Source organism: Salarias fasciatus, chromosome 2, assembly GCF_902148845.1.
Source record: "Salarias fasciatus chromosome 2, fSalaFa1.1, whole genome shotgun sequence".
NCBI lineage: Eukaryota > Metazoa > Chordata > Actinopteri > Blenniiformes > Blenniidae > Salarias > Salarias fasciatus.
The window spans coordinates 10,859,544-10,872,562 of NC_043746.1; the positions used below are offsets into that span (position 1 = coordinate 10,859,544).

Consider the following 13,019-nt stretch of genomic DNA (forward strand, 5'->3'; position numbering starts at 1 on the left):
ACGTGGTACATCTGCCCTTTTTTCTTCCATTCAAGTTGCATTTTGTGTTAAAGCGCATTATTAAATTGCAAGTTAATTTGGCCTGCATGGCAGCTTTCAAGAGCTGAGGGAAATTATTTTTTTTGTTGGCTGCCACTCACATATATTATCCCTTCAATCAAAGTGACCTCATAATTCAGATTTTGGTTTGGCTACCTTCAAGAACACGACTCGCATAGTGATCTGACGTTGATATTGCCTCAGTAATTAAAGTATTGTGCACAAGCAAATGCCGCGCATGCTGCAATGCAGCCTGAGCTTCATGCAAATCACAGACTTCATCACTTTAGCCATCAGTGCTGTGGTGTTTACGAGCGCGTTTCTGCTTTACGGCCAAACGCTGCTAAAATGAGCATCAGCCACTCGGAGCCGTTCGCATTTATTCGTCATATAGCTGTAAAATGTAGATTTTACTGCGTCGCATCTCCTTGCCGTTGTAAAATACAAAAACCCCCACTGAAATGTTTGTGAGGACTGCAGTAAATTGTGCAAAACTACATCAATATAAAATGGATAGCCGGACCAATTCTAATCTCTATATCTTGTTAAGAGTCAAGAAGTTTCAGTTGTCGGACTCAATTTTTGCTAATTCATTCCCCACTGTGCCTTTTATGTGTATTTCTGTATCAGCCATTTCTTTACTAGGAAAAGTGGATGTCAAGATGAAACTCTCGGAATACATAATGGCTTCATTAGTGGTCCTTCGCTATGATTAATAGGAGCGCTGTGTCACCCAGTGTGACTGAGCCGCTCACTGCCAGACAGTGTTGTGACAGGAGACGAGCGTCGAGCTGATGATTCTGGAGATGCTCACACCCACTGCAGTACACTTTTAACACACACACACACACACAAAAACACACACACATGAGTGAGCAGTATCATCATGAATAAGCATCTCAGCCTGGCCTAAATTCAGCCAATTTTTCTTCAAAGAAAAGACAGACTGCCTGCGATTTGTTGCAAATCAGTAGATCAGGAAAAAAAAAAAAAAAATAAAAGGTTCCACGTTTGAATATCTACCACAGGTAGAGATACGTGTTGGAAAACCTGAAGCACCTCTCAATCAAAAGAGGAGGACGGAAGACCTGTGAAGGGTTCGGAGCTCTCAGCAAAAGAGGAAAATCACTGTGTTTGATGGCTACAAGGAGCCAGAGAAAACTCAGGTAGAATGTCCCGTATATACAAATGTGACAGCGGAATAAGTAGAGAGCGAGAAGATGAAAAGCAAGAATAGATCGCGCAGTAGAAGAGGGCAGTGATGAAGGAAGACCGGGGTCCCAGTGTACGGAGAAGACCGACGGTCTGCCGGTTCTGAACTGGTAAACGCTCCCGTCTGGACTGACTGATGCTGACTCTAAAGACTTTGAACAGGGTGTCTGGAGTCAGCACAGCAGGGAAAGCGTCTCCATCCTGCAGCAGAGCTCCTGCTTGTCTGAGAGAGAAATCTCTAAGTTATGAAGTCAAATGACGGACTCTTATTCGATCAATTTTACTGAAGCACGTCGACTTCTATTTCAGGAATGTAGGAAAACCTGCACCTGAAAAGGAACTCTTTTTGAGACCAGGCTCCATTAAAGCATCGTCTGCACTGTATTAAAGTTAAATTAGCTTTGATGGAAACCTCTGGAAAAGGTTTGATTCAGACTAAAGCCTTGACGCAGGTCTCTAACCTGCCTGCAGGCGAGTCTAATGGTTCCTTCGAGTCCCTGGTTAGTGTCTCTTACTTACTAATGCTGCGATATCTTCCTGGAGTTTCTTGGATATGGATCTGATATGCGACCCATCAGACTCTGAATCATTTAGAAGAAAATTGAACCGTCTTAAGGATACGGCGAGACTCTTAACACATTGCTGCTAAGCTGAATTTACACATAATGAGATGCAGTATGAAATATTTATAGTGTAGAAGTGTCTTAAGCTGTACTGAGACCAACAGCATGGACTCACATGCTCTCATGGTTTATTAAAGACCAATAAATAGATCCAACGGGAAACAGGAAAAGCATCACGGTGCATGAAGAGACAGAAAGTAAAGCTCCTTCCTCCCCGCCTTTGATCTCTGCTCCGTCTCCATGCTTGAGCAGTGGATTGTGTTTCTCCAGTATATCACAGAGGGTGTTTTTGTTTTCTGTCCCCAGCTCGCCCCGGCCTTCTGAGGCCACTGATCACAGTTTCCTGAAGCGTCTGTGAAGTTGTGAAGGGCACTGGCTTCTCCTCTCCAACACTGATATATTTATGAGTGACTTTTTTTTTTTGACGCCGCTATGAAAGGTAAGGATGATGCTTCACATCCTGTTGGTCTGATCACACTGACAGCGTTCTACCCTTCCTATCACCAGTTTTTGGTGCATATGAAGTTATGTTGGGAATAAGACCTCAGTTCAAAATTTAAATTGGCGTGATTCGTGTTTCGGTTGGTTACAACCTCTAAACCACACTTCCTTATAGAAAGGACTTGATATTCTCACTGTCAGGTGAAAGTACGAACCACTTCCCCCTGTGTAGCTTATTTTGCATGCAGATAGTCGACAGATGTTTTTCACTTTCTCTTTCAGAGAGTGAACATAAGTACAATACCTTGGGGTCCTTTAATTATCCATGGGGTGTGCACTGTAAAAGTAATGACATTATTCTGACGATGCACCTGCAAGTCTTTTACCCATGAGTCTTAATGTTCATTCGTAACGTGTACGAGTTTGATTACATGTCAAACAAACTTGATATATAAATTAAATATGAAGATGAGAAACTCAAAAAAAAAAAAGAACAACAAAAAACCCCCCACAAAAAACAGCATCATTGTTTATTTACTGCAGAACAGAGGTATTCCAAGAGAGCTACGGCCTTCCCACAGGGGGCGCCAGAGAGCCTCGGGGTGGACTCAACAGCTGGAAGGATCTGTGGCTCAGGGGGAGACTTCACGACTTCCCACTGCTCATTTTTCATCGGAAACTATGCTAAAATCAAGTAGGTGGAGGATAAAACTTCAATTTATCCAACCGAATCAGCAGTCTGTGAATATCAGCTCACCGTGTTTCCTGCTATCAGATAACTCTCCAGACATTCAGAGAGCTTTTTTCATTCCACTACTTCCAGCTTCCGTCCATATGACGAACGGATGAGAGGAAATATGTGGGATTTCATTGTAGATGAGGCCCAAACAAGCACAATTGGCCGACTCTCGAAAACAATGAGTGAGCCCATGAGTTGATTATAATCCTGAAGCGCTGTAGGGGTAAACAGCATATTTCCAAGGTTTGTGAACATTGTGTTTCATATGCTAATGTAAAAGCTTCCAAATGGTGAAGGGGATTTCTTTCCTTTCTTTTTTTTTTTTTTTTTAAACAGAAATGCAATATCCCATAAATCAAAAAAAAACGTTGGTGATCCTATTGCTGGAATTGTACAGGAAACTTCCACAGAATCATTTGTGACTGCAGCAAACATGATCTCTGTATGGACTGCAGACCTTTTCCTGCAGCATTATCCTCCTCCGCCACACACGGTCTGCCACGGCCGTCGCCACCGGCTGATGTACCTGGCTATAACGGAGAACCCCTCCTCTCTCGCACTGCATCCACTCTCTGCTCACTGGCATGAAATCAATGCAGAATTGCAGTTGTGAGCAAAAGCTGCAGAGGACATGCACACACACACACACACACACACACACACACACACACACACACACACACACACACACACACACACACACACACACACTTGCGCGTTTGGACTGTTTGCATCTGATCAAACCCTTTTGCTGCATCAGAACAACAGAGGGTTCAAGCTGAGACAGAGCTTAAAGCCTGCGACTGGAGATGTACAGTGTGTTGTTTCCAAAGAAAGGCAGAAAAGCGGTGAAGGTTAGAGGAATCATCATTATTCATGACTCATTTTAAATGGCTTATTATGGTGCGATCACTCAGTGAGAGAGAGGTTATGTGTTTAGGAAAAAATATAGCAATATTGCCGTTGCCTGAGGCTTATTGACAAAGGATCGAGCATTTCATCCTTGTAAGATTAGTTTTTACAAGCTTTTGTTAGGTCAGACAGCCAAGAGAAAGACTCTGAAATCTCTTTTTGCATGTTTCACGTTCTTTCGAATATTCTGTTTGCCTTTCTTTTCAGTTTGGTTCATCTTTTCTACAGTGTCAACAATCTCACACTGTGCTACCAAACAGAGATTTCTTTTTTTCAGCTCTGGCATATTAAAACAAAGAAAAAGGCAGAATGAAGGATTTACTTACGATCTCTGAATGCTGACGGGTGGAGAGGAGATTCTTTTGCTAAGCAGGACTCTGCCTCAAACACACGAGTGACAGGAGCACAGTGTGTGTACCTGTGGAGGAGCAGGAAGCAAAGAAAGCCTTAATACTTGTCACACTCAATGCTGAATTACCCGCCAACGCTTAGCATTTTGTCACATAAAATGGCTGTCTGCAGCAGCATTCTCGCAATAACAAAGCGGCGTATAGCGCGTTATACAGTAAATACAGTAGTGAGGTGTGTTGATGCATGGGGTGAGTGAAACAGCAAGTGCTTGGTTTAATGCCCCGCTCAGATAATGTCTGCACTGCATCCAAAGATAGATCCACATTCATCTCCCCGCAGTAATAATGCATGTCATGCCGATGCAGCCGGTAAACGACCATGAAGATCCAGTTTATAGAAGCCTCCTGATGACAGCTGCGTAGCGATGTGGCGTGGAGGAGAGAAACGGAGTGTCACACACGTCGCTTTGCGTCATAAAGCCGGTGGCAGTGACGGGTGTGGAGCTCTACCTTTATGAGTCTGAACACTGGAATACACGGAAGCAAGAAAAAGTGAAGGAAATTAGAAGTGAAAACACCAAAAGGGGGACATTTGCTGCATGGAAGCACAGTTCATTTCACTCACAGGCGGCGCGCTTGAACGTGATTTGAACTGTCATGGCTGTACAGCGGCGCCAGATTCCGCCGCTGAGGCTCAATCAGTCTGTAAATCGAAGCCGAAACGCCACGTTTAAAACGCTCATCAAAAATCAAATTGCTCAGCTGTGTTTGATGAAATTTCACATGAATAAATTGCCGTTTGCGCTGCATCTCTTCATAATTTGGTATTTTGATTTGGGCAATTTAAATATCACATTGTTTTACAGGCTTTTAATTTGATTACTAATTACACAAAAATGTACTTCTTAGTGTCTTGAAGCGGGAATGAAGCAAGGGTGTGAGTGGTGTTGGACGACACTGAGGATTCTTCCATTAAACGATAATAAACTCATGACATAATTGTTTTTATGATGAAAAATATTGAATTTTCTGTCTGCCGTTGCAGTCAGTCTATCAGTTTTTTTTTTTTTTTCCAACTTTTACTGCCAAATACTTTGAAGTTTTCCTTCACCCATGTTCGATCTAATTACAAATAAGTTCATGCGAACGCTTTAGAGTACTGGCGCTCTGCTGAATAACTCATTTTCTACACTTTCATGGTTCAAAGTAATATCTTTCAAACACTCTTCAACGTCAATATGGGCTTGACCCTTTTTTCATTCGAGGCACAGATTGGTGTCAGAGGCTCGGCGCTTCACATTATTTGTTTCTCAAGCGTTCTGATACCGATAAGCCGGCGGCCTCAACGCTTTTACAGCAGCAGATCATTGCCTTTGGAGACGCAGCCGTCGCACGAGGTTTCTGGTTCCTGGCCTGCCTTCGTCTGGACTCAGATGTGTGTTTCGAAGCATTAAAAACGATAATTGCGTATTGCATGAGCCCTGTCGTTAAACAGTCTGCCTAAATGTCATCGCTCTGACAATAATGCGTGCAGCACATTTCCCGCATAAACATGGGGTCAACACGCTTTAGTTGACCTCAGGCAAACATTATGCATTTTACTGTACACGATGCATAATGAGAGGAAATGATAAACAAAACAGGAATATTTGGCCAAATGATGCTTCTTTTCATAAGAGTAAAACCTAATGTTGTCCAGATATTTTTTTTAATGACTGTCATTACAGTCCCACAGAGTCATGTTTGCATTAATATTACTTCTACCTGTTGTTTTATTCAGGATAAACATGCATCCAGACTGCAGCTCACAGTGAGGGTGATGATACACGTTTTGATGTAGAGCCCTGCAGGTATTCTCTTCCTACAATATCTGATTACTCACCTCAGTAGCTCAACTTGTGTGGTTAGCATTATATGAAACCAACATTTTAAGTTCCTGGTTTTGGAAGTCAATTTTTATATTGTATTTTTTGGATATGCATGATACTGTTAAGGAATACGTTGCTGAGTAAGCCTGCAGTGTCGTGTTTTGTAGTCTAAATGGAATGTCTCACTGGATTCCAATAAAAAAGTGATAAAATCTTGTTAAAACCCTGCCTTACAATCTAAATTACCATTTACAAAACAGTTTTTTGGCCTCTATTATCATTATTATCACATATTATTCATATTAAATCAGACTGTCTGTTAATTATTTGCACTAACTGGAAGTGAGAAGTGTTTTTTTTTTGAGGTATTGTGGTGAAACCCATCAAAGTTTACATGAAAAGTTTAAAGTTTGAAGTGTTATATTTTGTGATTATTGATCCAAATATTAATATGCCAGAAAACGCTTAGTCAGTTCTGACTTTCCTGAACTTGTCAATGTTAGTTTATAAAAATGGGAAGAAAAAAATGGCTAAATCACCAACTATAGTCACTTGCCCGGTAAACCTTGAATGACAGATTGTGGACACAAACTAAAGGTCAATGCATATACTGTGCGAGAGCAGCAGAGTTTGTCCCTGGCTTCTCTTTCTTTTCAAAATCTTTTTAGTAACTATTTTTCATCAATTATGCACTGTTAGTTCTGACAAACTGAAACGTACGGCCTGCTGTTATCTGTTTTCCTGAATGTTCTGCTCCTCTCCATCAGAGGTGGAAACTCCTCTCTGGGCCACATTGTCTTCCTTCTCCAACACACCTGAACGTAATGAGTGTGTCCTCGTGAAGCTCTGCTGAAGCCCTGCTAATGAGCCAGTCATCAGGCGTACTGAAGCAGGGACACGTCAGGAACCATCCAGACCCTCCGGGATCAGGACCGCCCGCCTCAGCTCTGAGTCCAGGCCCAACCATCCGTCATCATTCACCTGCTCTAGAAGTTTCCCAGCGAGCTGGAGCCTGTTGGGGCCAGCGTTCGGGCGGGAGAGAGCGACATTAGCGCCGATGGCGGTGGGGCTGTTGGGCCAAACCACTCAGTAATGAAACACCTGGTCCGCATCCTTGAAGTCTCGCCGTAGCAAAAATGACTGCTGTATCGGCTTCTGCTGCTCAGGCGACTCCCGCTCCCCTCCTCCCCATCAGGACTCACCGCAAAACATAGCTGGCATCGTTCGGGGCATCATGGGAGTTGCCAGAGGGTAACCAATTGAATCTGGTGATTGTGGCAATATTACAGTGCACCTGTATTTATCTCAGCCAGGTAACATTAGCATGATTTTCAGTTCCATAATGCAGCCAATAATTCTGTGAAACAATATAAATGAAACACCTTTTTTGTTTTTTTACTATTTGAACCCGCGCCATCTTACTCTGAGGCGAGAGCACTAACCGCTGCACCACCGTTCGGCCGATCCAGGCCGATTTCCTCTCATGTGGATGATTTACTTGTTCTGTTTTTCAGTATGTACTCACAGCGTGTGCGAGGAGTCACGATATGATATTGAACTGACTAACTAATCAGGTACACATGCTCCAATTTAATATTTCATCACGCTTGTCAAAAGGCAGACAGAAACACGTTGCTGGAGTTGAGTCTCACTGTTCTAGTTTTAGTGGAGTCAAAAACATTCACGTCCGTTTCATAATTCATTTCATAAATTATATCTTTCAAACCCGAGATGCCTGTGGCTTTGATCGCATAGATGGAGGCTCATTGAAACCTGAACAACTCACGCTAAAAGTCTCACGCTGCTTCTTCCACTGACTTTCATCCAATAGTGACTCCTCCATTAGCACAACAAACACAAAACTTGACATGGAAAGGGAAAGATTTGGTAGAAATGCAGGGAACTTACAAATCTGGTGAACATTTGGTGGAATATTCCAGAAATCCATTCACATATTTGGAATATTCTCTCCCAAAGTGCCTTTCTGAATGTGATTTTTACGCCTGAGTTGGCGCCGCTGTCCACTCACTCCCCGGGAGTCGTCGCCTTCGTGGTCACTGTCGTCATTTTGTTGGCAAACAGTTGCTTGTTCACACAAGCAAGTGACACAGAGCAACATGAACATTCATCTGGAGCCGCGTCTCTGGACGCAGCACACGTTTCAGTGAAAAGGCCACACTTCTTAAGCCAGCTCCTCGGGGAAATCTGCTGCGCTGCAGCTCCTGCATGCTCCGCTGTGTTTACCATCACCGTGTCTGCCTGCTGTCTGTTGCAGAGCAAGTAGTTTATAGCTGAATTTTTTAGGGTTTCGTTGCTAAAAATAGCCGCCGGTTTGGCCCGAAATGACACCGCCAGGCTGACGAGAGTGAATCAAAGCCGTAACGCTGGCAACTTGACAGCTGAACAACGGGCTCGCTATAAAACCTCATTTCACAATGTCACAATGTTTTCACTCTGTCATATAAAACTATTGATTACACCCAAAAGGAAAATAAAAGGTCGTCAATTATGTACTCTTATTTATATCACAAAATAAGCAAAAAAAACCTCTATATTCTGATAGATAAACACCCAAATCGCACACTAAAAGCCTTTTGCAACAGAAACATTTCCTCACATATTTTATGCTTTCATGCACATTTATGAGATTTATTTTTTTTATAATAAAATCCTGACTTCAGTATCCACATTTGTATCATTGATAGCAATGCTTGTGCTGTCTCGGGTAAAACAAATCTCAGTAATTGTATTTCATGAAGGAACTACTGTCGTAGAATAAGCTTCCGTCCCTGTAACTGACTTTATTTTATAATTACAAAGAATCTTGTATGTTTGGACTCATGTTGATGCTGCGTTTTTTTAGCTCTACGTCTGCTGCCTCTGACATTTATTAAAGGATTACATTAAATCTCTATTTGATAGCGGAAATGTTTTATCACACACCGATCCTGAAGGTCACATTCAGGTATAACCACAGAAGCAGTCTTAATCTGTTAGGATAACACATATGTTTAACTTTGGGATTAGGTTCAGGCAATTCTGTGTCACTGTAACTCATAGAAGCATATCTCCCAGCAAATTCAGTCAGATCAGTACAGAGATTTGATGAATCCAATGAAGCATTTAGTAAAAAGCTCTTCTGAGAGGGCTCAGAAGCGATTAGAGGCTGGATTTCCTGCAAATTCAAAGTCAGCTTTCATCTTATAGATTTGATTGTTTTGGGATCAAATGACTTTCTGCGATGAAAGATGACGAGTCAAGATTACCAGGACAGAAATGACTTGTTGGTTGCAGCATTTTATCATCAGTCATTGTTTTTTGGGGGGACCGCCAAAGACGCCGTCAGACAACAGAACCTCAAACTAAACTACAAGCAGAGCGGAGAGACGAACTAAACTCAGGTGAAGTGATTTGCCTTGAAGTGAACGACCTCTCCAACAAAGTCGACTTCGTGCCGTTCTCTGTAATTTCCTGTTATTCTGCTGTATCTCAACAGTCACAGATGCCTGAGCGTCATTATTTGTTCCTTTTCTTCAAGAGCCCTGACAGATTTCTTTGTTGCTGCAACATTTCCACCTTCTGAGAAGACATTTGCTTAAATCAACGGAGTTATAATTCGTTCCAGGTTTAGTCGACTGATCGTTCAAAGTGCTTCTGTGTTCGTTGGTTCCCTGCTGCACTGGCATGTGAACATATCAGACAGTGAGAATTGGTTGATATAATAATGTTTAGATGGCTGCTGCTCTCCCTGCACCCTCATTTTGGTCCAGATCTCTTTGTCTTCGCTCAGTTTTAACCTCACCTCCTTTTGTCTTCCGTCTCATCTGATTTCTTTGTTCGACAAACAGCACCAAAACCTCTGTCCACTCCGGACCGGCCATCGCCTCCCGTACGTCCTCCACGCTCTCGGCTCCTCCCATAAACCCGCAGACTCGCCCCGACGCCCAATTATTTACCCAGCGCAAACACTGTCTGTCTGCACCTTCTCCTCCCTGCCTCCTGATTCTCACCTCTCCGCTGGGATTATTTCTGTGACCGCAGCAAACACATCCCGGATTCCGTGCTCTCTTACAAGGCTGATCGTATCAGACACGCCTGATACTGTAACTGCAAAAAGCCGCACGCCGGCGCCGACAGTTTTCAGCCCGAAGGTGGGAAATAATCTGAAGCATCTCTTCAGGTCCGTGCAGTTATCTCTGAGTTTGCCGTAATTAATTAATGGTTAGCATATTGTACACAGCATTCATATATCAACACTACGCCCACTAAGATGGCACCTGCTGTGTTACTATGGCAACGTCATGAAATGTCTCATAGCAGGTACAATTAGTCATCATCAGTAATTAGAAGTCATTAGCCTGTGGGTCTAAGCCTTGATATTAACCCAAAAAAACGGGACAGCAGAGAAGAAAAATAATGAAGAAGTGGGGAATCCGAACCAAATTCAAGGTCTTTTTGTGTGTGTGTGTGTGTGTGTGTGTGTGTGTGTAGACATCATAGTAAGGAGAGGAAAAAACAAAAAAGATACATCCTTTATACAATTGATAGTGGGACGCTCGTAGTCTTACATCAGAGTCTTTTCTTTGTAATAAATGAATCATGTTAGGTTTACAGTGCCTGCCAACTGGAGATGTGTCAGCAGCACCATGGATGGTAGCAACAAGCCATCTGCAGCCAAAAATCCAATCAAGCGTTTTCCAAAGCCAAGACACACAGTTCATGACAGCTTTTTCTGATATGAAAGAAGCTCAGACTCATTTTACAATAATACCGAGCAATGTATGAACTTATCCAAAGCAAAAAAAATCAACCAATAATATAATCTGGAGTCTTTTATTGATTTTTTTTTTAATAGAATACATTTTGTAAAGGAACCCAGTTCATTTCCAATCATTGTCACATTCCTGAAGATATTCGAGCCATTATGCATCCTGCCTTTAATCAGAAGTTAACACATTACTTATTCCTCCTCTCTCAGTGTGCTTTTTTTTTTTCAATTGTCACTCTCTGCATCCGCTAATGATGGCTTTAAAAGGACTATTAAGGATGGAAATTATGGTTAAACAATCCAGATATATTCAACAAACCTCTCAGCCATTTCATTTTCTGCATTAGCAGAGATGATTCAATGGGAAAGGCTGAGGCAAGGTGTCAGCTAAAAGCCCATAATGAAGAGGACTGTTTGTCAGGCTGGGAGATAAGGCCTGTAATTGCTCAAGGTCCTGTGTTGTCAATATGCATCCTAATGCCTTCCAAGGCCCTGCATAAGAGCAGGGGCTTGGGCTTTTTTTTTTTTTCCTTCTTCTCTTGCTAGAAAACATAGCTGTGGGAGATAAAACTGTAGGATGCATGCAAAAATAGATAAAACTGAAAACTTTTTGAACTTGGATAGCCAAGGTAAACCTGTTAAAGTGTCCACACTCAGCGGTATCTCAGAGGCTCAGCTGTTCTTTAAGCATAAATGGTTTGAATTCAACGAGAGCACTCCAGTTCTGTGTGTGTGCGTTTCTTCCTGTGCAGACCTGCCTGTGTGTGTGTGTGTGTGTGTGTGTGTGTGTGTGTGTGTGTGTGTGTGTGTGTGTGTACATGTACAGTACTCATTGATTGTGTTCTGTCTTTGATCACCCTGCTGTTAGATGTTCTTGCGAGCCCCTAACCCAGTTAAGCTCTTAATGGAACCTGCGGGATGGCCTTTTCTCGGTTTGCCCTCTGCTGTGGCGCGCCTTGCTTTGGAAACAGGAATACTTGCTAATTAAGATAGTTACTCCCCAGAGAGTTCCTGTGCTGCCTGCTCCCAGTCGCTGTGGGAGTCAGAGGTGGACAGGTCTGCAATCTGCACACGCCACGAGTGTCCGAAGAAATTAGGGGGCCAAAGAGTGGACTTTATCTGAGCCTACGGCTACGGGCCGTGAATAAAGCCACCATGATGTAAGGAAATAAACCAACTTCTCTCATCGTAATATACTTTATGGCCTGTGGATGAAGCAGAATCTTAGCCTTTTAATTTCTCTTTATTCTTGGAATACATAATGCAGCAGAATCATCCCTACATGTACCTTTACTCTCACCAGCCAGGAGAGGATAAGACCTCAGCTTCGATTAAGTTAGATGAAGGAAATTAAACACTAAATTCCCTGACCCCAGTTAAAAAACAAAAGGAAGATACAAGAGATATAAATAAACGAGATCAGACAGAAGGGAGAAAAATAAGTTCATGTAAAGCAGACACAAGATGTCTGTAAAGTTGCTTTTATAAAAGATGAGATCCTCTTGATCAGAGGGATCAGTGAACACAGCATGAGGATTATGGGTACTGTGGGTCTTTATTATTTTTTTTCTTGTTGGTTCGTGGTGTTATACCTTTGAGGTGTTTAGTTGTTTTGTTTTGTGTGTGTGTGTGCGTGTGTGTGTGTGTGTGTGTGTGTGTGTGTGTGTGTGTGTGTCTGTGTGTTGCTGAGTAATGCAATGGGGCGCTGGGGAATGTTCAGCCTCGATTATATCACTCTGATTTTACTCCAAGGCATAAAAATATCAATCTTCAATGTTTATTTGTAGCATATGATCAAAGTAATGATATTGTACCCGTATTTAATATATTTTTTTAAATAGTTACAATGAAGGAACCATAACCATGAGGGATTTTTCACAGAGAAGGTCAAATAAGGAAAATCCCAACTATGTAGACAAGCATGGGATGGACTTAAAAACCTGTTTGTAAAGAAATTCAATTCCAGCCATGTGCTTGTTACATTTACATCTGGATGTAGATCTTCATCGTGAGGCCGTGATGTTAGAGGAATCATTTTCTGTGTCAAACTCTCGTGAACAAAACACA

General features: G+C 42.3%; 1 protein-coding gene across 2 annotated transcripts in view; it reads right to left on the reverse strand.

Annotated features, from left to right (window-relative positions):
• Positions 1 to 13,019, reverse strand: part of frmpd3 (FERM and PDZ domain containing 3) — a 74,582-nt gene that overhangs the window by 34,568 nt on the left and 26,995 nt on the right. The window contains exon 1 of one of the 2 annotated variants that reach the window (XM_030102462.1): positions 4,293 to 4,566. The exons of the other annotated variant lie outside the window; for it this stretch is intronic. The gene's annotated coding sequence lies outside the window, so the exon portion shown is untranslated. Of the gene's footprint in view, positions 1 to 4,292; positions 4,567 to 13,019 lie in introns of those variants that run through there. 2 annotated transcript variants of the gene reach the window in all.